This window comes from Phyllostomus hastatus, unplaced genomic scaffold, assembly GCF_019186645.2.
Source record: "Phyllostomus hastatus isolate PE091 unplaced genomic scaffold, TTU_PhHast_1.1 phas_contig_81, whole genome shotgun sequence".
Taxonomy (NCBI): domain Eukaryota; kingdom Metazoa; phylum Chordata; class Mammalia; order Chiroptera; family Phyllostomidae; genus Phyllostomus; species Phyllostomus hastatus.
The window spans coordinates 1080514-1104210 of record NW_025333962.1 but is presented as its reverse complement, the minus strand read 5'-3'; positions in this window follow the sequence as shown (position 1 = coordinate 1104210).

The window sequence follows — 23697 nt, the reverse complement described above, 5'->3', positions numbered from 1 at the left end:
AGTGCCCTGGCTGGTATGGCTCAGTAGATTGGTCCTCATCCTGCAAAACCCAGGTCATCTGTTTGATTCTGGGTCAGGGCACATGCCTGGGTTGCCCACCAGGTCCTTGGTTAGGGGCATGAGAGAGGCAACGGATTAATGTTTCTCTTGGACAGCTATGTTTCTCTCCTTCTCTTTCTTCTTCCCTTCCCCTCTCTCTAAAAATAAATAAAAATAAAATCTTTTTTTTTTTCAAAGCCTCCATGGAAGCTCTGGCTGGGTTGGCTCAGTTGGTTGGAGCTTCCTCTCATGCACAAAAAAAAAAAGGTTGCCAGTTCCATTCCAATCCTGGAATGTAGGGGAAGCAGCAACCAATCTCTCTCTCCCCGACCTCCCTTGGATGAGGATTTTTAAAAAATAACAATAAAAATACAAATCACAACGGGATATCAGTTTGCAACAGGGTGCAGCCAAGAGGGGGGACCCCAAATAGGGATTTGGAATGGGGTCCAGAACTCAAGGTGTCCAGAAAATATTAGGATGCCCTCACCCCCGCCCCAACAGGTGTGGGTTGGGGGAAAGGACAGATGGAGCAGGGCCATTGAAAGCTGTTTTACATAGCAACAGCTTTGCAGCTAACCTCTGGTGTGGTCACTTAACATATCTATAACCTTTAACTGGTTGCATAGATATGTTAAATAGCTGTGGCCATGCTCTGAGCCAGGGGAATGGAAGTAACTTCCCCACCAAGATGTAACTGAGGGCAGGTCCCCCCCGCCCCCACCCCAGTTACAGCGCCTGCCTGGAAGCTTGGAGAAGATTGGCTCCATGCCATGGGGCCACACCTGCCCAGACTCATGATGGCAGCCCAGTAAAACTGGAAGGATATGAGAGTGTTGGCAAGTGTAGCTGATTGTGGGGGGAGTCAGAAATGGGGCTGCAGAGGAAGATTGGCTTGGGGATTTAAAACCGAGACGCAGCACCAATTGGAGGGAGAAACACTCAGTCTTTAGCAGAATTGGGACTCCCGTGTCCTTGTGCAGAGAGAGCCACGCAGCTTTGCCAGAGTGGGGACCCCTGAAGCTTTAGAAGAGGGAACCACCACCTGGCTTTAGCAGAGATCCTGGCGACACAGCTGATGGAGCCAGGAACCGAGAGAGGCCTACCAGCTGAGACAGATTACTGGGAAGAACCAGGGGCTGCCTGAGCCACGGACTTCTATTTCTTTTCCTGAGATATGGTACCCCAGACTGGGCAAAGGGGTAAGGAAGGACTGTGTGTGTTTGTGGGTGTTTTAAGGGACTTTTGGATTTTGATGAAGACATTAGGTCACTACTTTAAGTCTGTGTGGCATTAAATAAACATTTCCTTTCCTTTTCACTAATCTCTGGCATTGAGAGACATCTTTCCTCTGCGGCAGACATAACAAACCTGGGGGGGTTCCTTTTGGTAATAGTATATTGCCCTTTGGCCCCCCTTGGCCCCTTTTGTTCTGTAACAAGTTCACACCTCTTAGTGTGGCTGCTGTGAAAACAAAACAATGCCATACAGAAAACAAGTGCTGATGAAGACCTGGAGACGGTGGAATCCTTGCGCGTTGCTGGTGGGAATGTAAAATGATGCAACCACAGTGGAAAATAGTAGGGTGGTTTCTGAGACAATTAAAAATAGAATTACTGTATAACCCAGCAATTCCACTTCTGGGTATATGCCCAAAAGAATTAAAAGCAGGGTCTTAAACAGGTATTTGTATACCAGTGTACACAGTGGCATTATTCACAATAGCCAAAATGTAGAAATATGTAGGAGACCATTCTGCATGGCGTGGGCCCAGCTCCCACTTGGAGATGCACAGGACCCATGCCCACGGATAGGTTCTCCCATGGGGAATCAGGCCTACAATGTGCCTAGGCCACTTTGAGTCTTGCTCTTGCTAAAAAACTCCCTCACCCTGAATTGAGGACATTTACTGCAAACTAACTTCCTAAAACCCATGCTAAAGCTTCCAAGGATGAGTATAACCAGTTCTACCACTTTTGCCTTTTCATTTGCAAATATCCCTCTTCTGTGATGTGATTAGCAGCACTGGTTCCTTTGTTTTCTGTAAAACATAACCACCTAAAGCGAACCTGTGCATAGTAAATGAGGACCATCATGTAGTATGCCAAGAAACCCTATTCAGGCCGATCATGGCAAGGGCCAAGGCTTTTGCTCCTCTTGAGAGAAAAGCCATGCTGTCCCTTTTCCTCCACTGGACTCGGTAGTCTGTGTGAATGTTCCATTTCATCCATAATGACTCGGACACTGCAGGCCGGTGTCTGCATCAGAAATAACCCAAGCATCAATGAAGGGCTGGGTGGATAAACAAAATGTGGTCTCCACATACAATGGGTTATTATTCAGCCATAGAAAGAAGTTCTGACACATGCTACAATATGGATGAATCTTGAAGGCATACTAAGTAAACTAAGCAGACACAAGAGACAAATATTATATAATTCCACTTATATAAGGTATCCAGAACAATCAGATTTATACACAAATAGTAGAATAATGGTTACCAGGGACTTGGAGGGAGAGGGAAATGAGGATTTATAGTTTAATGGGTACAGAGTTTCAGTTTGAAATAATGAAAAATTTCTGGAGAGAGATGGTGATGGTTGCAAAATGTGAATATAGTTAATGCAACTGAACTGTACACTTAAAATGGTAAATTTTATGTTATATGAATTTTATCACAATACAAAATAAAAACATAAAAATCATGAACCACTATTGGCAAAACAACATAGCACTGACATTTATGAAGTAAAAATAACATGGCAGACTTATTACCTCCCTTTATCTCTTAATATTCTTTAAAATAATAATAACATATATAATTTTCAAAGGAATATATTGAAAATATCTAGAAAAAGTCATCAAAACATCAGAAATTGAGTGAAAATCTTGGAAGGCATTGATAATGTGCTCTAAGATCCAAAATCCATCATATGTAAAGACTTGGAGGAAAAAGAAAAACAGAGAAAATGAAAAGGGGGAAAGAATTACAAATGGATTATATCAAGATATGGATAGAGGTACAGCAGAAAACATATTCAAGCTGAAAAAGATCTGGGCCTTCAGGTTAAATACAATATAAGGTGTTAAGCATAATAATTGGGGTGTAGGGGTGGAAAGATGGTGTCTACAAAAAATACAACCTGGGTTGAAACTTAAGAACTCTACGGAAAACAGGAAACCCTAAAAACTACCAGAATATAAGAAGGAAATAAAGATTACCTATGTATTTATTACTTGCCACAAGTAATAGATGCTACAGCAGAATAAGTGATTCATTGAAGCTGTTCAAAACACAGGATTCTTCCTTCTCTCCACCCTGCTCCTCAGGAGTGGAGTGAGATGTAGATATGGCCACAAGATCAAGTTTCTGTTGAGAAATAAAAGAGGAGAGGGACTGGGTGCTGGGTAACCAAGAATTCCACTCTTCCAGGCAAAGCAAGGGGTTAGGCTAGTCCTAGACTCTAATCAGCAGTTATGGATCCTAGAAGAATATGTGGAGTAATATTCTCAGATTTCTAAATTAAAATCATTTTGAATTTGGAATTCTATGACCTTTTAATCTAGCACTTACCTATGAGCAGAGCAAAGGCATTTGGAAGATGAAAATACAAATATACATACATTCTGATCTCTAGAATATTTCTGATGGAAATTGTCATGAATGCAATTTATTTTTAAAAATCAAAGTAAAACTTGTACAGATTATAAAAATGTAGTAAGTAAATGAATCGGAGTAAAAATGATTCTTGAAGCAGATTGTGAGGGTAATTTAACAATAGGGTTAAAAACCCAGTGATGGCAAAACAGAGAGGCAAAGAAGATATGAGAGCGAGCTGAGGTTCTTGTCTTATTCAGGAGAATAGCATAGATACAAGTTAACTTCAAATATAAAAAAAAAAAATTAATGTTTAAATATGTATGCTAAATATTTAATAGAAACCACCCAAATAGAAAAACAGTCAAATAGAATATGACTTTCTAATCAACTGCTGAGTAATCTTAAATTACATTGAACATCTCTTTTTAATTAAGTATTTGTTGGGGACCACTTTGTGTGGTATCAGGAACTGTAGCCTTGAGTGAGCGAGGCCTTGCCTGTAAGTCCCTTAGGGAACACCAGGAATGTTGGAGGCAGGCATGACCCAACACTAGCACCGAGGGTTCCCGTGGGAAATCAGGCCTAAAGAATGCATTATATCCCTTGAGGCTTGCTTTGCTTTGTATAGCCCTGTTGATATAAACCAGAAGTTTAAATTCAAAGCAGAAGGGAGTGAACTTCTAATCTCATGAAACACGCCCTAACAACCCTCTGGCATCAGTGTATCTAACCGGCCCTGACCTAAGGCAGATCTCTTCATTTCCTCAATTGTTATCTATAGATAATATCTGTTTTCTGTAACTATGGCCTTTAGACATTGATTGATGAGCTTTGCATGCATACTGTATACTCTTGTGCATACCGATCCCAATAAAAGCCATTTCTGAGAAAGGCTGGGGCATTCTCTACTAGAGGGAATCTCCACCCCCTTTCCCACTGGAACAACAGATTGTGTCCAGGATAACTCATTCTCATCCCAGGCAGTTAGGAAAGCTCTGAGGGATGGGGCATCCCACAAGTATTTGATTTATTATTGTAATTAGATTTTCATAAAAGTTGTCTTTTCACTGTGTTTTGTTAATGTGAAATTAAATTGTAGTTATAAGCAAAAGTTGGTTGCCTAGGGAACATAATTGTATATTCAGTTTAACAGAACTGAAAGAATATTTGTCTTGAAATGCAAGATTTTTTTGTTACATAGCCTTTTGCCATGCAATTACATTACAAATATTTTTAAATTTCAAAATGAAAATTACTTGTGCTGTTTGAGTTATAAGGGTTGGAGTGTGTAATATCAGCTCCTTAAAGAAAAAGCAAAGTGATCTATGATATGTCTCCCTTTCCCTGCAACAGGGAGTTTAATTTTACAATTAACATGCACAATTGTATTAGACTTCTGCAGGACAGTCTTCAGCACACTTACCATGAAGTTTTGCACAGTCCTATGTAGAGCTTTGAAGAGATGTGGCAAGTGTCTCTCCTTGACAATCTCACTTTCCCACATCATGGAAGTACTGGTCCCCACACACAGACATGATGATAGAAAATAAAATATAGTAAGTTATATTTCTAAATCTCAGATCTAATTTTCCTTGTTGATACCAGTAGGTAAGTGTGCAGGCAAGGATACTACTTCAAAAGATGCCAACACCAAAAAATATATTTGACAATTATGGAAGTAGTTGAGGGGAAACAAAAGTATTAAGAACTAGAACCAGTAAGCATGTTAAGCTGTGTTAAAGGGGCCCAAAATGACATCATGTGTTCAAAGTCCATGACACCAAACCTAGATTTATAATATTTGACCGATGCAGTTTCAGCCTTCTTCAGCAATGCAGTCTAAAATTCTGTCTCTTGGGCACTCTCTCTATCCCCCAAAAGAAACTGAGGCACTCTACCTGATAAAATCTTTGCCTTTCCCTAGAGGAAGGTAACTTTCCCTGAAACAATCCTTTGTTTTGCTAATAACTTTTTTTATCCTACCTATAAAACCTTCCATATTGCCCACATTGTACAGCATCTTGGGGCTCCTCTGTGCTCACTAGATGGGATGCTGCCTGATTCATGAGTTGTTCAATAAAGCCAATTGGATCTTCCAATTTACTCTATTGAATTTTTACTCTAACAATTGTGTTGCTTGTTTCTTTCTTACTAATTCACATCTATATCTATTCTCTATATTGATTCTCAGTCTGTTGCCTATATTGTATTGGTTAATAGCTGTTTACAGTTTGTGACTATTTTCACTTACTTCATGGTGTATTTTGATGAACAAAAGCTTGTAACTTTTAACAGGTAACTTAAAAATTGTTTTCCTTTTGGATTAGAGCTTATGATATTGTGATTTATTTTAAGAAAAATATACTTGGCTTTAGTTCTCGTTCCTGGCATAGAGCTCCAATATCTCTTGAAATTTCCCAAGTAATGATGATCATAAAGGTGTCCTTTGTTATGTTAATGAAAGACCCCAGGTGCCCTAAGGACAGAAGGTATAAACTTTCAGCTTCGCCTTCCAAAATCTGGGGAGGGGGTAGGAGAGATGGATTTGAGATTGAGTTTAAAGCCATGGCCAATAATTTGATCAGTTATATCTATGTAATGATACCTTCATAAAATCCGAGAAGGATGGGGTTCCAGCTTTTGAGCTAGATATCAAATGGAGATTTGAGGAGAATGGCACACAGACAGAGTATGGAAGCTCCGTGCCTGTTCCCCAAACCTTGCCCTATGCACCTTTTCCATCTGGCTGTTCCTGAGACATACCCTTTCAAAATAAACTATTAATCTCATAATAAAAATGTTTCTCTGAGTTCTGTGAGCTGCTGTAGCAAATTAATTGAATTCAAAGAGGGTGTCATTTGAACCTCCAATCTATAGTCAGAAGCACCAGTAACAACCTGGACTTATAATTGGCATTTGAAGTAGAGGTGGGGGGAGTCTTGTAGGACTGAGTTCTTCATATATGGGATCTGGTGCTATCTCTTGGTAGGTAGGTCAGATTGAGTTGAATTATAGGACACCCAGCTGCTATCAGAGAATTTCTTGATGTGGGGAATGAATTCACACATTGGAAATAGAACAAGAATTATTAGGGTTTTTATTGTTTTAATCATATTTAACAAAATTCTTCACTATCCTTAGGTCAAGAATCTGTTCTCATAAGTTACATTCAAACATCTTTAAAGTTTTAATGATTGTCTTTATTTATGTAGAGTTAATTTTGCATATGATTTGAGGTAAGGTCATTCTCTCTCATTGCTATTGCCCAGTTTCCCTAAATCACTTATTCACTGTTTATCCTTTACCTTGTGATTGGCAATGCCAGTTTTTTCACATATATGGACATATGTGTGGATTTCCTTGTGTGAACTTTCCACATATGTGTAACATTTTAAGGACTCTTTATTCCAATGCTCCTCACACTGACGTCCAGAGTCATGTAATCTCAGTAACACAAAGGTATTTATTTACATGGACTTCAACACATGGGTCCAATTTATGTGGACAATCAAAGGACTAAGGGTAGTCAAGTGCCTCTTTGAGGATAAGACAAGTGGTCTATTAAGATACATCACAAAGCTAGCCAGGGTCAATGGGAGTAGTGGAGTGACTCTTGGCCATCTCAGCTCCTCTCAGCCCAGGTTGGCTGTCTGTTCAAAGTCCTTGGCTTTCATACTCTTATGTGATGAAATGTTGCATCAGCCTTTGATTAACACATGCTGTTTTGTGCCATCTCCATAAACCCATGATGATTATGTTGCCCTACTGCACATGCTCTGAGAGGGTGGTGTTACCCTTCAGATCAGCACCTGTTGTTTACCACGTTGTACTGTGCATGCTCGAGGGTTTGCATCATCTCGGAGTCATCACTCTACTGAGCATGGTCTAAACATGGCTTCTTAATTGACAGGACTGATACATCTTTGTTCAGTCCTGCTCTCCATGTAGACCTGTAACTAGACCTGAATCCCAGCTGCCCCCTGAAGGTGAGGTACAAAGTATTAACCTTCCCAAAGAACTATTATGTTTTCTAAGTTGCAGACACAGGGACATAAGTGGGATGGATATGAAGGATGTGGGAAAATGGTGGAAGGAACTTAAAGTGGGATCAGACTGAATTTATTGATATGGGCTCAGTAAGCAGAGATTCTGCAATTAATGTTGCAGCTCAGACTTAGAAAAGGCTCTAACTGTTTGTTTGGTTAAAATATGAACCAAAAGGTTGTCCACAGTGAGAAAATTTAAAATGCTGCAACTGCCTTGGTTTGATGTAGAGGAAGGGACTCGAAGGCTTAGAGAGACTGGAATGTTAAAGTGGGTTTGTTTTTTAAGACCTACTCATTCACTCTGAGAGGGTCCAGAAGACATATTGTCCACCAAGACCATGAGAAGTAACTTTTTGAGGGGAGCCCCAGCTTCCTTGAAGGGCCCTGTGCTCACTCTTCCTGAAAGCCAGACCTTACTGTGGGAACTGTGGTCACTGAACTGGGAAACCTAAATGCAGTGGGAGTACCTGGATCCTGGGTTGGCCAAGCCAGATGGTGGCACTCAACCACCAAAGGCAAGGTGGGCAGGGGTTAACATGACACACAGTGGTGTTAAAGCAGCAATGGGAGTAGTCTGAGGCTTCGGCCTCAATTGTTCCTGCTGTTCCTAGAAGTGAAATAGATAGGAAACTGACTAAATTCTCACTTGTCTGTATAGGCAGAAAAGTTCTAGGTCAAGTAAACCAAAAGCTGACCTAAATCATAAAAACAGAGAGTCATGGCCCTTCAGCCAATTCCCAGACTTAAGGCAGTTTACAGACACAGAACTCCCAGAATGCAGGAGAGGCTGAGTCCCCTTGAAGAAAAACCCCAGTACACTACCAGAAATGCAGGCTGCTAATCTTTCCCTGGCCTGCAGTGTTTTACCTGACCACTTATGCATTGAAGAAAAAAACACCATTGTGGAGACTACTGCACCCTAGTTCTTCAACTGACACTAATCCCAGGACTCAAAGCATAGCTGTGGCCCCTGAGTCAAGGAAGAGGATTACAGAATTCAGACCATCAGTAGATTTTTAGCTCAGGTCTACCTCACAGTGGGTCCAGGAGGTCCCTCTGATGCCAGGCAGCACCCAGGGAGGCCAAGGGAGGCCTCAACACGCCCAGGTCCTTGTCACAGAAAAAGAAGGAATTCCAGAGCATGACAGAAAGATTTAGAAAAGCACAGTAAACTTTATTAAAGCGATAGTACATGCTGGAGAAGTGAGAGCAGGTTGCCCCAATGAGCTCTGGGTGGAAGGTTTCTTTTTTTAATATATTTCATTGATTATGCTATTACAGTTGTCTCATGTTTTCCCTCCCCTTTTTTCCCCTCCACTCTGCACCTGCCCACCATCATTCTCCGTTAGTTCATGTCCATGGGTCATACATATAAGTTCTTTGGCTTCTCCTTTCCTATACTATTCTTAACCTCCCCCCGTCTGTTAGTACTTACTATTTATGCTTCTTATTCCCTTTACCTTTTCCCTCATTCTCCCTCTCCCCCTCCCCACTGATAACCCTCCGTGTGATCTCCACTTCTATGATTCTGTTCCTGTTCTAGTTGTTTGCTTAGTTTGTTTTTGGTTTTGTTTTTTTTTAGGTTCAGTTGTTGATAGTTGTGAATTTGTTGTCATTTTACTATTCATAGTTTTGACCATCTTCTTTTTCTTAGATAAGTCCCTTTAACATTTCATATAATAAGGGTTTGGTGATGATGAACTCCTTTAACTTGATCTTATCTGGGAAGCACTTTATCTGCCCTTCCAGGTTGAATGTTTATTTCTTCCTTCTGCTCCAAATCACTGATCTGGGTCCTGGTTTCCTTCCCTTCACTGGTGGTTCCCCATATATTTTTCTTTATTTCACTTTGCATAGCTTTCATTTTTCCTCTTTTGTGATCATACTCAATCATTTCTGTGAGCATCTTGATTACCAGTGTTTTGAACTCTGCATCTGATAGATTGGCTCTCTCTTCATTGCTTAGTTCTAATTTTTTTGGAAATTTGATCTGTTCTTTCATTTGGGCCATTTTTTAAATCTTGGTGCAGCTGTAGCATTGTACGGAGCAGAGCCTTAGGTATTCACTAGGGTGGGGTAGCCCATGTCTCTGTGTTGTGGTGCTATATGTGGGGGAGGGGTCTGAGAGGGAACAATGCCACTTGCTTGGCTCTTGGCTGGCTTTCAGTCACTACTCACAAGCAAATTGGGTCCTTCTGGTGCTGACTCCCGTGTGGGTGGGCTTGTGTATGTTCTAGAACCTTGTTGGTCTCTCCAGTGAACCCTTCTGCAAGGCTGGGAGTTTCTCCTGCTGCTGCAACCCCCAAAGGTTTTTACAGCCAGAGGTTTTGAGGCTTTATTTCCCTGTGCTGGAACCCTGGGTGGCATGGTCTGCCTTACTCCCTAATTGTTCCTCCTTATTTATCTGCACACAAATGTGGGACCACCCTCTCCACCAGCCACTGCCTTGCCATGCATCCTCTCTACTTTGGCTGCCTGTCTCCACCTCTCCTACCAGCCTGAATGAATATTTCTTCTTTAACTCCTTGGTTGTCAGACTTCCATACAGTTTGATTTTCTGGAAGTTCTGGTTATTTTTTGTCTTCAAATTTGTTGTCCTTCTTTTTATTGTGGAAGGAAGCAAGGTATATCTACCTATGCCTTCATCTTGGCTGGAAGTTTCTGGGTGGAAGATTTCTATAAACATGAGCAGGGGTTTGGAGCAGGTGGGGGTCAGATCTGGTGGTCCTGAGGTTCTGACATTGGTGGGGTGACTGCCGACACCATTCATCCTTTACCAGGACTCCTCTCCAGATCATGATTTCTCTTCTCTTTTCTTCTTTTCTTTCCTTTTCTTTTTTGGTCCTATCAATTACAGGAAACTGGGGGGTGTGGAGGGGGGAGCAGGAAAACAGGTGGTCAGTGAAGGTCATGTTTGGGATGTTCCAGCCAAGACAGAAGAGGGGAGGGGCAGAGGTTGAAGCCTTTGTTCCTTGTTCTCACTTCCTTGCCTCACCTCAACTCATCTTGTATTTTCCAAGTTCTAAGATGCATAGTTGGAATATATATACTGAGAAGCTGATATAATCCCTGCATTGGTTGTTCAACTTGTGGACTGAGGGTTATTATAGTGGGAAGGTCCATGCAAAAGCCATGGGCCTGTTTCCAACTGGAAAAAGAGTAAACCAGCTGCAGCCTGTCAAAGTACCGATGCCTAGGCCCACCTTCAAAGATTTGGATGCAATTGGTGTGGGAAGAAGCCCCAGCATAAGTAACTTTACAAAGTTACTCAAGGACTTAATGTGCACTCAGGATTGAAAGCTCCTGAATGGAAGTGGTTAACACGCCATGGGACTGCAGTGATCTGACCTCGGCTAAAACAGAAAACGGTCCCCCCCAGAATTCGGCCCGAACTGTAAGCTAGCTTTTCAATCAGTGATTGGATTCAGCGTGAGTTCATTAAAGGAAAACTTAAAGATACAGAGCAAGGGATTAAATTGCTCCTAGATGTTAACTGAATTTAAGAGCTCAAACACAACTTTATCTGATAACCAAATTAAAGTTGCTTAACCGCATTACTTCTAAAAGAGGGCTCTGCAAAAATAAAAAGTGGGACAACATATAATCTCACATCTCCATTTGAACTCAGGTTTCAATACCACAGATATGAATGATGGGTTAACCAAAGGTCTGATATCACAAGGTCCGACAGCAGAAAGAAGTGGGTGTGAATTCTGCACTGCCAGTTATTAGTTGTAAGACCTTGGGTAGGTAATTCAACCTTCTTGAGATCCTAAAATGGAGATAATAATACCTGTTTCTCAAGAGGCTTGCAAGGATGAAATGTGATGGAGTGTTGAAAGCATCTTTGTTAGGTTCTTTGACACTGAGACTATCTGTGGTAACTCAGTGTTACAGTAAAGATGTTCAGAGAAGGTAGGGAAGAGGCAAAAGACACATGCCCCACCTGGATTTCCCTGGTGCTACTAAAACACCAGTTCCATAAGAGGCCACCCTGAGTGAGCAATCAGCAGCAGGCATTTCTCACTTGGAATCCCTGCCACCATGGTTCAGATACTTTCCATCTCTTTTCTTGGACTGTGGAGTAACTGACTCTGTCTTGCTCTATTTTGAAGGTGGACTAGCTGGGCCTATCATTCTCCTATATGAGGGGCCCTACTTAGTATAGTTTCCACTCCAGGACACTTCATGGGCCACTGACTAGCCATCAGTGGTGCCCAGAGAGAGGGAGAGGTCATGTGTCACCAAGCATGCACAAAGAAGCCCTCTGAAGGGAGTATTGGACACATGGGGCTTCCTAGCAGGCAAGAGTTTTGTGTGGCATGTTTAGTACAACTCTGAGTGTCCCAACCAGCAGGAGTTGATGAAACAGTAGCTGAAACATCAAAAACACTCACCCAGGTCCATCCAATTAAAAAAATTAATAAATAAAATGCAAATGAAATGTTGAAAAAAAAGCAAAACAAAACACCCTTTCTAGGTTGTGCGTTTGTGTGTGTTCCACCAGAGGACAGGAAACTTTAAGGTGATAAATTTTGTTTTTACATGTGAATAAGCCCAATAAAGTATAATGATTCCTTGAATAATAGATAATTATAGATAACTTATTGAACATTTTATAATTGCCAGGAACTCCCCTAAACATTTTCCATTATTTAATTTATTGATTGTATTGTCTTTAACTAGTTCATATTGCAAGTTATAATTATGCAGTTGTTAGCTAACCTGTTTTTCATTTCTGTCCCTCCATTAGACTGGAAGTTGCATGACAGTGTTATCTGTTTAACTTACTATTCCATACTGACTCGTGAGTCTGGATCATTGTAGTATCTGCATAAGGTTCTTATTGAATGAGTAAATGTGGGCACCTTGAATCTTCATCTAAAAACCCAAATTAAGCTGTTGTTATCATAGCACATTGTGTTTGGTTATGAGCAAGAGTCTTTTAAAATTTTTGAAATATATTTTAGGTAAATATAATTTCAAAATTTTTGAAATTTTGAGAAAATTGTGAGACAATTTTTGAGTAATTGTCTCACAGTGTTTTCTCAATAGCTTTTATGTGGTTTATACATTGGGGAAAATGTTCTTTTATAGAGAATGCTAGGCATTGTCAAAACTAAAATCAGTAAGATCTCTCTTGAGAAGAACTTGTACCATTAACTTATGTTGATCAAAGTTATAATAAGTATTTTGGAAAAAAGAAATACCACATTCCTGGAGGCATTGCAGAAATAAGTGCCACCATCAAGAACCTGAAGGATGTGGGGTAAAAGGGACAAAATATATGATGACAGAAGATGATTTGACTTTGGGGGGTGGGCACAGAATGCAACATGAAAATATGTATCACTGAAATGTACACTGGAAACCTATATAATCTTATTAACTGATGACACCTCAATAAATTTAACATAAAGAAAACAAAGAACAGAAAGGATGGAGGTGTGGTGATTCCCACCAAATCCCCACTTACCTCTCCTGTATGGCCTGGGCAGGGAAAAGGTGGACCTTGGAGAGTGACAGTAGGTTATTTTGGGTTTATCCCGGTGGTGGTTCTAATTTCAGCCTCTGTACAAGATGTAGTTCCATTGCTGGAGCAACCAACTCATCCCTTGGTGCCTGATATGCAGCTACTCATTTGGCAAACACGAGTTTCTGAATCCCTGCCTGTAAAGACCACCAGAAGCAGTTTGCTTTAGGCTGGTGAGGCCAGCAGTACACCTCCACTGTCCTGTTGCAGGGGATCATCAGTCTCCCGCCCGTGTCATCACTGAGGTCATAGGGTTCTTGACCCCCATTCCCTTCCACAAGGCAGCACACTGCCCACTGCAGTGACAACATTATGCTATTTGGACTTTGTGAGGAAGAAGTAGCAACTATTCTAGACTTGTTAGTGAGAAAATTGTGTGCCAGAGAATGGAAAATAAATCTGACAAGAATTCAGGGAACTTCTACTTTCTAGAAGTTTGGGGGTATGGGATATTCTCATACAGATGTAGACAGACAGACAGATCAATTGATCTCCATCTCTTCTATGGTGAGAATAAATTGTTGTATCCAGCCTTTCTATACTCTAAAAAAGGATGCACAAGATCCAGTGGTCCTCTCTCTGGATTTTGTTCCTCATTTCGGTGTGTTACTCTGGCCCATTTACCAAGTGCCCAGAAAAGCTGCTGGTGCTGAGTAAGGTCCAGAGCAAGCAGAGGCTCTTCAACAGCCCAGGCTGTGTGACCCAGCAGGTACCATGCGTTTCCAGTGTCAGTGGCAGGTACAGATGCTGTTTTCAATGACTGTCATGTTCTGATTTTAAAGGAAATAAACACTTGAAATGACTCATCCCTGAGTATAATATTTTTGGTAGGCTTTGGTAGTTGACTTTATCAGATTAAAGATCTCCAGATTGTTATATTTTTTAAATCATGAATGGATATTGGATGTCATCAAATGTTTTTTTCTGCATCCATTTAGATAATCATGTTTTTCCCTTTAATCTGTTAATGTAGTGAATTACATGAATAAATTTTCTAAGTCATTAATCTACTAAACTGCATTTCTGGAACAAACCACACTTGATTATAATGTTTTTATGTATTTCTGTTTGCAAGTGTTTTATTATAATTTTTGGTTCTATGCTTCTTTGTTAGGTTATAAATTTTATTTCTTGCCCTAGCTATGTATTTAGATTCATAAAATGCTAAATGTATCCTTTTTTCTATTCTGAAATTGTTTTGTTAAAAAAATGACTTCTGCTGCAACACATACTTCTGTATGTTGGATTAATTCCATTTGATGTGAGAGTTTTCCTGGTTTTTATAAGATTTTCTCCCAGCACATTAATATGTTACACTCCAAATAAAAAGGTCTAAATGCAGATAAACCCACACAGCTGATAGCATTACAGCTAAAGAAAATAGGATTGTTCCTGACACTCCTTTAAACTCTCACAGCCTCTCTCTCAGCTCAGTGTGGCCCCCTGTTGTTGCTCAGGAGCTCTTCTGGGTGGTCCTCAGTGCCAGCAACCCTTCACTAGGCCTCTTTCTCCAAGGCACTTCCACCTTCCTTCAAACGGGAAGAGCTCTCTCTCTCTCTCTCTCTCTCTCTCTCTCTCTCTCTCTCTCTCTCTCTCTCTCTCTCTCTCCCTCCCTCCCTCCCTCTCTCCCTCTCTCTCTCTCTCTCCCTCTCTCTCTCTTCCTCATTCGTATTGATGTATCTGATAAGTTACCACATCTTTTTAACTATGCTATTATTTTTTTTAATAAGAAGTGGTTTTGTTAGTGGTTTGTTCAAATACTATTCTTCCCATAACATCAGTTATTTTTCATTGGCATTTTTACTCAACACAAAAGTTTTCAGGGATACATTTACAGCAGCCCAGGAGAAACACCTGTATCCACTCCTTGATTAATTTGTGCTGCTCCTCTGTACCGGAGACTCCAATTGCTGACTCTTGTGCCTCGTAGATACCAACATTGCTTTATCACAGTTTTCATTCAGGTCTCTGCCCAAATATCACTTACCATACAGGTCTTCTGTATATCCAACTCAGTATCCATGTACAAAAATGTGAATTTGGACCCCCACCACACATTACATACAAGAATTAACTCAACTTGGATCAAAGGCCTAGATATGAAAGCTAAAACTGTTAAAATCTTACAATAAAATCTAGATGTAAGTCTTCACAATATCAGATATATCTTTTTGAATTAGTGTTTTGGGTTTTTCAAATAAATACCAGAAATGAAGTAGTTCTAATTATAATTTTTAGAGGAACCTCCATACTGCTTTCCACAGTGGCTGCACCAGTCTGCATTCCCACTAACAGTTCACTAGGGTTCCTTTTCTCCAATCCTTGCCAGCACTTGTTAATTTATTGATGACAGAAAGTTCTGGCAGGTGTGAGATGCTATCTCACTGTGGTTTTAATATTCGTATCTCTGATGGTTAGTGACATTGAGCATTTTTTCATATACCCTTGGCCATCTGTATGTCCTCTTTGGAGAAGTGTCTATTTAGGCCCTCTGCTCATTTTTTAATTAGATTGTCTTTTTTGGTGTAAAGTTGTATGAATTCTTATATATTTTGAATATTTATCTCTAATCTGATGTATTATTGGTGACTATCTTCTCTCAATGTGTTCATTTTGTTTTCTTTATAATTTTTTTAATCCTCACCTGAGGATGTTTACTGATTTTAGAGGAAGAGGAACGAGGGAGAGAGAGAAAGGGGCAGAAACATTGATATGAGGGAGAAATGTTGAGCTGTTGCTTCCTATGTGCACCCAACCAGGGATTGAACATACAACCCAAGTATGTGCCCTGACTGGGAATCAAACCTGCAAGTTTTGGTGTACACAATGACACTCCAACCAACTGAGCAACCTGGCCATGGCTGTCTTTTCATTTCGTTGATGGTTTCCTTTGTTGTGCAAAACTTTTTTAGTTTGATGTAATCCCATTTGTTTATTGTTTATTTTGTTTCCCTTTTCCAAGGAGATGTGTCCAAAAAATACTACGAAGAACAATGTCAGAGAGTTTACTGCCTATTTTTTTTTCTAGGAGCTTTATGGTTTCAGGTTCTACATTTAAGTCTTCAATCCATTTTTGTGTTTATTTTTGTATGTGGTGGAAGAAAATGGTCTAGTTGCATTTTTTTTGCTTGTGTCTGTCCAGTTTTTTCAACAGCATTTACTATGTTGACTGTCTTTAGTCTATTGTATAGTCTTGCCTCCTTTGTCATCAATTAGTTGACCATGTAGGTGTGGTCTTATTTCTGGGATCTCTGTTCTGTTCCATTGATCTATCTTTATGCAAGTACCATGCTGTTTTTATTCCTATGGCCTTATAGTGTAGTTTGTTTCAGGTAGCATGATACATCCAACTTTGTTCTACTTTCTCAAGATTGCTCTGGCATTTTGGGGTCTTTTGTGGTTCCATATAAATTTTGGAATTATTTGTTCTAATTCAGTGAAAAATACTGTTAGTATTTTGATAGGGATTGCGTTGAATCTACAAATTGCTTTGGGGAGCATGGACATTTGAATGACGTTAATTGTTTCTATTTGTGAGCACAGTCTATGCTTCCATTTACTAGTATCTTCTTCAATTGCTTTCTTTAATGTCTTATAATTTTCCAAGGACAGGTTTTCACCTCCTTGGTTAAATTTACTTTTAGATATTTTTATGATGAAACTATAAATGAGTTTGTTCTCTTAATTTCTCTTTCTGAGAGTTCATTATTGGTGTATAAAAATGCAACCAGTTTCTGAACTTTAATTTTGTGTCCTGCTATGTTACTGAACTCACTTATCAGTTCTAATAGTATTTTAGGGGACCCTTTGAGTTCTCTCTAGATAGTGTCATGTCATCTGCAAATAACAGCAGTTTTTCTTTTTCAATTTGGATTCCTTTTCTTGTCTGATTCCTGTGACTGGGAATTCCAATACTATGTTGAATAAGAGTGGTGACAGTGAACATTCCTATCTTGTTCCTGATCTTAAGAAAAAGCTTTTAGTTTTTCACCATTGAGTATGATATTGGCAATAAGTTTGTTGTCATAAATAGCCTTATTATGTGGAATATGTGCTTTTTATTCTCAATTTGCTGAGAGCTTTCATCATAAATGAATGCTTAATTTTGTCATATTCCTTTTCAGCATCTATCAAATGATTTTTATCTGAAATTTATCCTTCATTTTGTTTATGTGATGCACCACATTAATTGATTTGCAGATATTGAACCAAACTTGCATCTCAGGAATAAATCTCACTTGATCATGGTCTATGATCTTTTTAATGTATTGCTGAAATCAGTGTGCTAATACCTTGTTGAAAATTTTTGCATCTATTTTCATCTAGGATATTATTCTATAATTTTCTTTTTGTAATGTCTTTGTCTAGCTTTTGAATGAGGGTAATACTGGCCTTATGAAATAAATTTGTGAGGCTTCCTCTCTCTTCAATTTTTGGAGTAGTTTGAGAAGGATAGGTGTTAATTCTTCTTTGAATGTTTGGTGAAATTCACCATGAAGTGCTTTCTTTGCTTGTTGGGAAATTTTTGATTACTGATTTAATTTCAGTAGTAAGTATACTCTGTCCAAATTTTCTGTTTCTTCTTTATTTAGTCTTGAATGATTTTATGTTTGTAGGAATTTATGCATTTTATTTTAGGTCACCCAATTTGTTGGCATATAATTGCTTGTGGCATTTTCTTACAGTCCTTTGTATTTCTTTGGTGTTGGCTGTCACTTCTCTTTCATTTCTGATTTTATTTATTTGGGTCCTCATTTTTTTCTTGATGAATCTAGTTAAAAGTTTATAAGTTTTGATTATCTTTTCAAAGAACCAATCTTGGTTTCATTGAGCTTTTGTATTTTTTTCTAAAATCTTTAATTAATTTTAGTTGTAATTTTGATGGTGGCTGTGAGAAAAGGTGCTCCATCTCTGCCTGTGCCACCATCTTGACCAGAAGCCAGTTTTTTTCTGAACATATTACTCTGTATCAGAAGAATATACATTCTAAATAATAATCTTTATTATTTTCTTTCATCTTCTCACTTTGGGCTTTGTTTATTCTTTTTTCAGTTCTTTTCATGTAAGATTAGATTATTGATTTGAGATTTTTCTTGTTTCTTAAAATAAGCCTGTGTTACTATAAACTTCCCTCAGAACAGCTTTTACTGTGTCCCACAGATTTTGAGTCATTGTGTTTTCATTGTCATTTGTCTCAATGTATTTTTTTATTTTTCCTTTATCTCATTGTTAATCTATTCATTGCTTAGTAGCATAGTATTTAACCTCCATGTGTTTTTGTGTTTTTTAGCTTTCTTCTTGTGTTTGATTTCTTGTTTCATACTATTGTGAGCATGGAAGATGCTCAATATTTCAATCCTCTTAAATTTATTGAGATTGTTTTGTGTCCTAACATGTGTACTTGAAAATAATGTATATTCTTCTGATATAGAGTAATACGTTCTAAAAAAAACTGGCTTCCAGTCGAGATGGTGACATAGGCAGACATGGAGCACCTCTTTGCACAACCACATCAAAATTACAACTAAAATATAGTCCAACCATCACTCAGGAACATCAGAAATCTAGTTGAATGGAAGTCTGACAACTACAGTTGTTGAAGAAACCACGTCCGTCCAGACAGATAGGAGGAGCGTGGATACAGAATGGGCTGGCCCCACACCCACATGGATAAAATTCAAGAGGGATATCTTGGGTGTGAGGAGCCCCAGACCCACACCAGAACCCCAGCCCAGGATTCCAGAGCCAGGATGATAAGTCCCCACAACTCCTGGCTGTGAAAACCAGTGTGGATTGAGTCAATGGAAGAGGCTGCTCGAGCCCTAAGCAGTTCCTCTTGGGAAACTCGCATGTAAACGGACCTATCCAGGCTCGGTCTCTCTGACCTCTAGCACCAGGGTGGCAGCTTGAAGGGCACCAGTGGTATATGGGGAGAGACTGAAGTGCCTGGCATTGGGGTGAGCAGAGGCCATGGTCCCTTTGCAGAGTCCTTTCTCTACAGAGCTGGTAGGGTGGTGCCATATCTCAGACTCCATCAACCTAGCTAACACTGTGTAACCCACCTTGGAGATCCACAGAGGCTCTACCCCACCCAACTTATGGGCCCACACAAGCTGCTTTTTCATAAGAATGGCTGGTCTTGGATCCTAAATCCTATCAAACAAGCAACACCTGGCTTCAGTAAGCCCAAGCAGCAGCCAGATTCACAGCTAGAGTTACAGCTTGCCTTCACCTGGGAATCTCCAAGTCAAGTACCAGCCAGCTCAGATTGCTTTATAGCTCAGGCAGGTTGCCCCAGGCAAAACACAGGTGGGGGCTGCTGTCGGCCTACACCACCCAGGAAACCCCAGGGCCAATGCAGCCCATGGACAGCTACAGACCATGCTGGAGTACCATCACCCTACCCCTGCACCCCTCCACAGAGGTTGGTGGTGAGTGGTCACAGCCAATCCTTGCAGCTGACTGGTCTGGGTAAATCCCTACCATTGATCTGCCAACAGAAACCAAGGCTCAACTACAAGAGGAGGGTGTACTCAGCCCACACAAAGGGCACACCTTGAATACGCTGCTTGGGTACTAGGGGAGGCTGTGCCACTGGGCTCTATAGGACACCTACTACCTTAAGCCATGCTACCAAGACATGGAGTCAAAGCAGTTCTGCCTAATACATAGAAACAAACACAGGCAGCCTGCCAAAATGAGGAGACAAAGAAACATGACCCAAATGAAAAAAAAAAAAACATCAAAACTTGAGAAAAAGAGCTAAACAAAATGGAAATAAGCAATCTGTCATATGCAGAGTTCAAAAAACTGCTTATAAGGATGCTCCAGGATCTTAGTAAGGACCTCAGCAGCATAAAAAAGACCCAGTCAGAAATGTAGGATACACTAATTGAAATAAAGAACAATCCACAGGGAAACAACAGTAGAATGGATGAAGCCGAAAATCAAATCAATGATTTGGAACATAAGGGAGCATAAAACAACCAACCAGAACAATAAGAAGAAAAAAATCCAAAAAAATGAGAATAGTATAGACTCTGGGACAACTTTAAGAGGTCCAACATTCACCTCATAGGGTTGCCAGAGGGAAAAGAGAAAGAGAAAGAAATTGGAAATCTATCTGAAAAAATAGTGAAAGACAACTTCCCTAATTTGGTGAAGGAAATAGACATGAAAGTCCAGAAAGTGCAGAGAGTCCCAATTATGATGGATGTAAAGAGTCTGACTCCAAGGTACATCATTATTAAAAGGCCAAAGGTTAAGGATAAAAAGAGACTCTTAAAATCAAGAGAAAAGAAGTTACTTACCAGGAGGTTGCCAGATGAGAAAGGGCAAATGGATGAAGAGGTGAGAGAATTAAGAAGTACAAATAGGTAGTTAGTTACAGAATAGCCACAGGGATGTAAAGTACAGTATAGGAAGTGGAATAGCCAAAGAATTTATGCAAATGACCCAAGGACATAAACAATGGTGGGGGGATTGCCTGAGGGAGTGGGGGGCACTGGGTGGAGGGAGGAAAGGGGGAAAAATCAGGACAACTGTAATAGCATAATCAATAAAATAGATTTTTTTAAAGCCCAATTAAATTATTCTGGTCCAATGTGTCACTTAAGGCTGTTGTCTCCTTGTTTACATTCTATCTGAATGATCTATGCATTGATGTCAATGAGATGTTAAATCATCTATAATGATTACATAACTGTCGATCTCTCCCTTTATGTTCATCAATATTTGCTGTGTATATTTAGGTGCTCCTATATTGGATATGTAAATGTTTAAAAGGATTACATCATCATGTTGAATTGATCCCTTTATCATTATGCTCATCTTTGTCTCGCTTTTTTCTCATTTTCATTTGAATGAAATACCTTTGTTCATCCTTTTACTTTTAGTACATATGTGTCTTGATTGAAATGAGTCTCTTATAGAGAGCATATGTATGGGCCTTTTTTATTATTCATTCAGCTACCTATATCTTTTGATTGGAGCATTTAACTGATTTATATATAAAGTAATTATTGATATGTACATAGTTATTGCCACTTTATTATCTATATTTTATCCTCTTTGTTTTCTTCCTTTTCTTCTTAAAGAATACTTTAAACATTTCTTATAATACTGGCTTGGTTGTTATGAACTCCTTTAGCTTTCTGGGGGTGTCTGGGATGCTCTTTATCTGTCCTTTGGTATTCTATGGAATAAATAGCCTGCTAGGTAGAAGGATCTTGGTTGTAGCCCCTTGATTTTCATCACATTGAATAGTTCATGCCAATCCCTTCTGATATGTAAAGTTTCTGTTGAGAAATCAGTTAACAGTTCTATGGGAGCTCCGTTGGAAGTAACCAACTGCTTTTCCCTTGCTTCTTTTAAGAGTCTCTCTTTGTCTTTAACTTCTGGCATTTTAATTAGGATGTGTCTTGATGTAGAACTCTTTAGATTCATCTTGTCTGGGATTCTCCATTTCTTGGACTTGTATGTCTATTCCCTTTGTCAGATTAGGGAAGTTTTCAGTCGTTATTTTTTCAAATAGGTTTTCAGTCCTTTGTTGTTTCTCTTCTCCTTCTGGTACCCCTATGATGTGAATGTTGTGATGCTTAGTGGTGTCCAAGAGGTTTCTTAAACTATTTTCATTTTTTGTAATTCTTTTTTCTTTTTGGTGTTCTGACTGGCTATTTTCTACTTCCTTGTTTTCCAATTTCCTGATTCAATACTCTACTTTATCTAATTTGCTGTTGATTCTCTGTATTTATTCTTCATTTCAATTGTATTTTTTATTTCTGACTGGTTGTCTTTTATGGTTCTTATATCTTCATATAAGTTCTCACTGAGTTCATCTATTTTTCCCATAAATTCACTAAGCATTCTTTTTTAAAAAATATTTTATTGATTATTACTGCCAGAGTTGTCCCTTTGCCCACCTCTGCCCAGTACCCTCATTACCTCCAGCAACACCCTCCCCCAACCAGTTCATGTCAATGGGTCATGCATATCAGATCTTTGGCTTTACCTTTTCCTGTACTGTTCTTAACATCTCCTTGTCTATTTTGTATCTAACAATTATGCTTCTCATTCCCTGCACCTTTTCTCCTATTCTCCCCCTTCCTCCTCCCAGTGGATAACCTTCCAAATGATCTCCATATCTATGTTTCTGTTCCTGTACTTCTTGTTTGCTTAGCTTTTTTTTTTTAGGCTCAGTTGTTGATAGGTGTGAATTTCTTGCCATTTTAATATTCATAGTTTTTATTTTCTTCTTTTTCTTAAATAAGTCCCTTTAACATTTCATATAATAAGAGCTTGGTGATCATGAACCACTTTTAGCTTTACTTTGTCTGGAAAGCACTTTATCTGCTCTCCATTTTAAATGATAGCTTTGCTGGATAGAGTCATCTAGGTTGTAGGTCCTTGTTTTTCATCACTTTGATACTTCTTTCCAGTACCTTCTTGCCTACAGCTTCTTTTGAGAAATCAACTCATAGTCTTAGGTGAACACCTTTGTAGGTAACTCTCTGCTTTTCTCTTGCTGCTTTTAAGATTCTCTCTTTATCTTTAACCTTTGGCATTTTAATTATGATGTGTTTTTGTATGGTCTTCTTTGGGTCCAACTTCTTTGGGATTTTCTGTGCTTCCTTGACTTGTATATCTATTTCCTTTGCCAAATTGGGGAAGTTTTGCTTCATTATTTCAAGTAAGTTTTCGATTTTTTGCTCTCACTCTTCTCCTTCTGGCAACCCTGTAATTTGGATGTTAGTATGTTTGGACATGTCCCAGAGGCACTTTATACTATCCCTGTTTGGGGAGGATTCTTTTTTTCTTCTTGCTGTTCTGGTTAAATGCTTATTTCTTCCTTATATTCCAGATCATTGATTTGAATCCTGACTTCATCCCTCCACTGTTGGTTCCCTGAAGATTTTTTAAAAATTTTGCTTAGTGTAACTTACATTTCTTCCTGAGTCTTTTTTATTTTGTTTCTGTACTCAATGAGTTCTTTGATCCTGATCACCAGTATTTTAAATTTTGTGTCTAGGTTACTTATCTACATTTTGTTTAGTTCTTTTTCTCATGTTTTGTTCTGTTCTTTCACTTGGGCCATATTTCATTGTCTCCTCAATTTCGCAGCCACGCTGTGTTTGTTTCTGTGTATTAAGTAGAGGTACTTTGACTCCCTGTCTTAGTAGCATGCCCTATTTTAGAAAAGGCACCTATAAATTGTGTGGGGCAGAGCCTTAGGTAATCACCAGGGCAGAGCAACCTGTTTTACCACTTTGTGACTCTGTGTAGGAAGAGGGCTGGGAGAGGGGGCAGTGCCACTGCATGGCTTCTGGAGGTTTGCCCAACACTCACCTAGTTTCCCTAGTGCTGAATCTCAGAGGGTGTGTGTCTGCATATGTTTTAAGTCCCTGCAGGCCCTTTAAGTGGAGTCTCCTAAAAATCCAGCAGTTTCTTCTGCCATCATTGAGCATTCTTATAACCAGTGT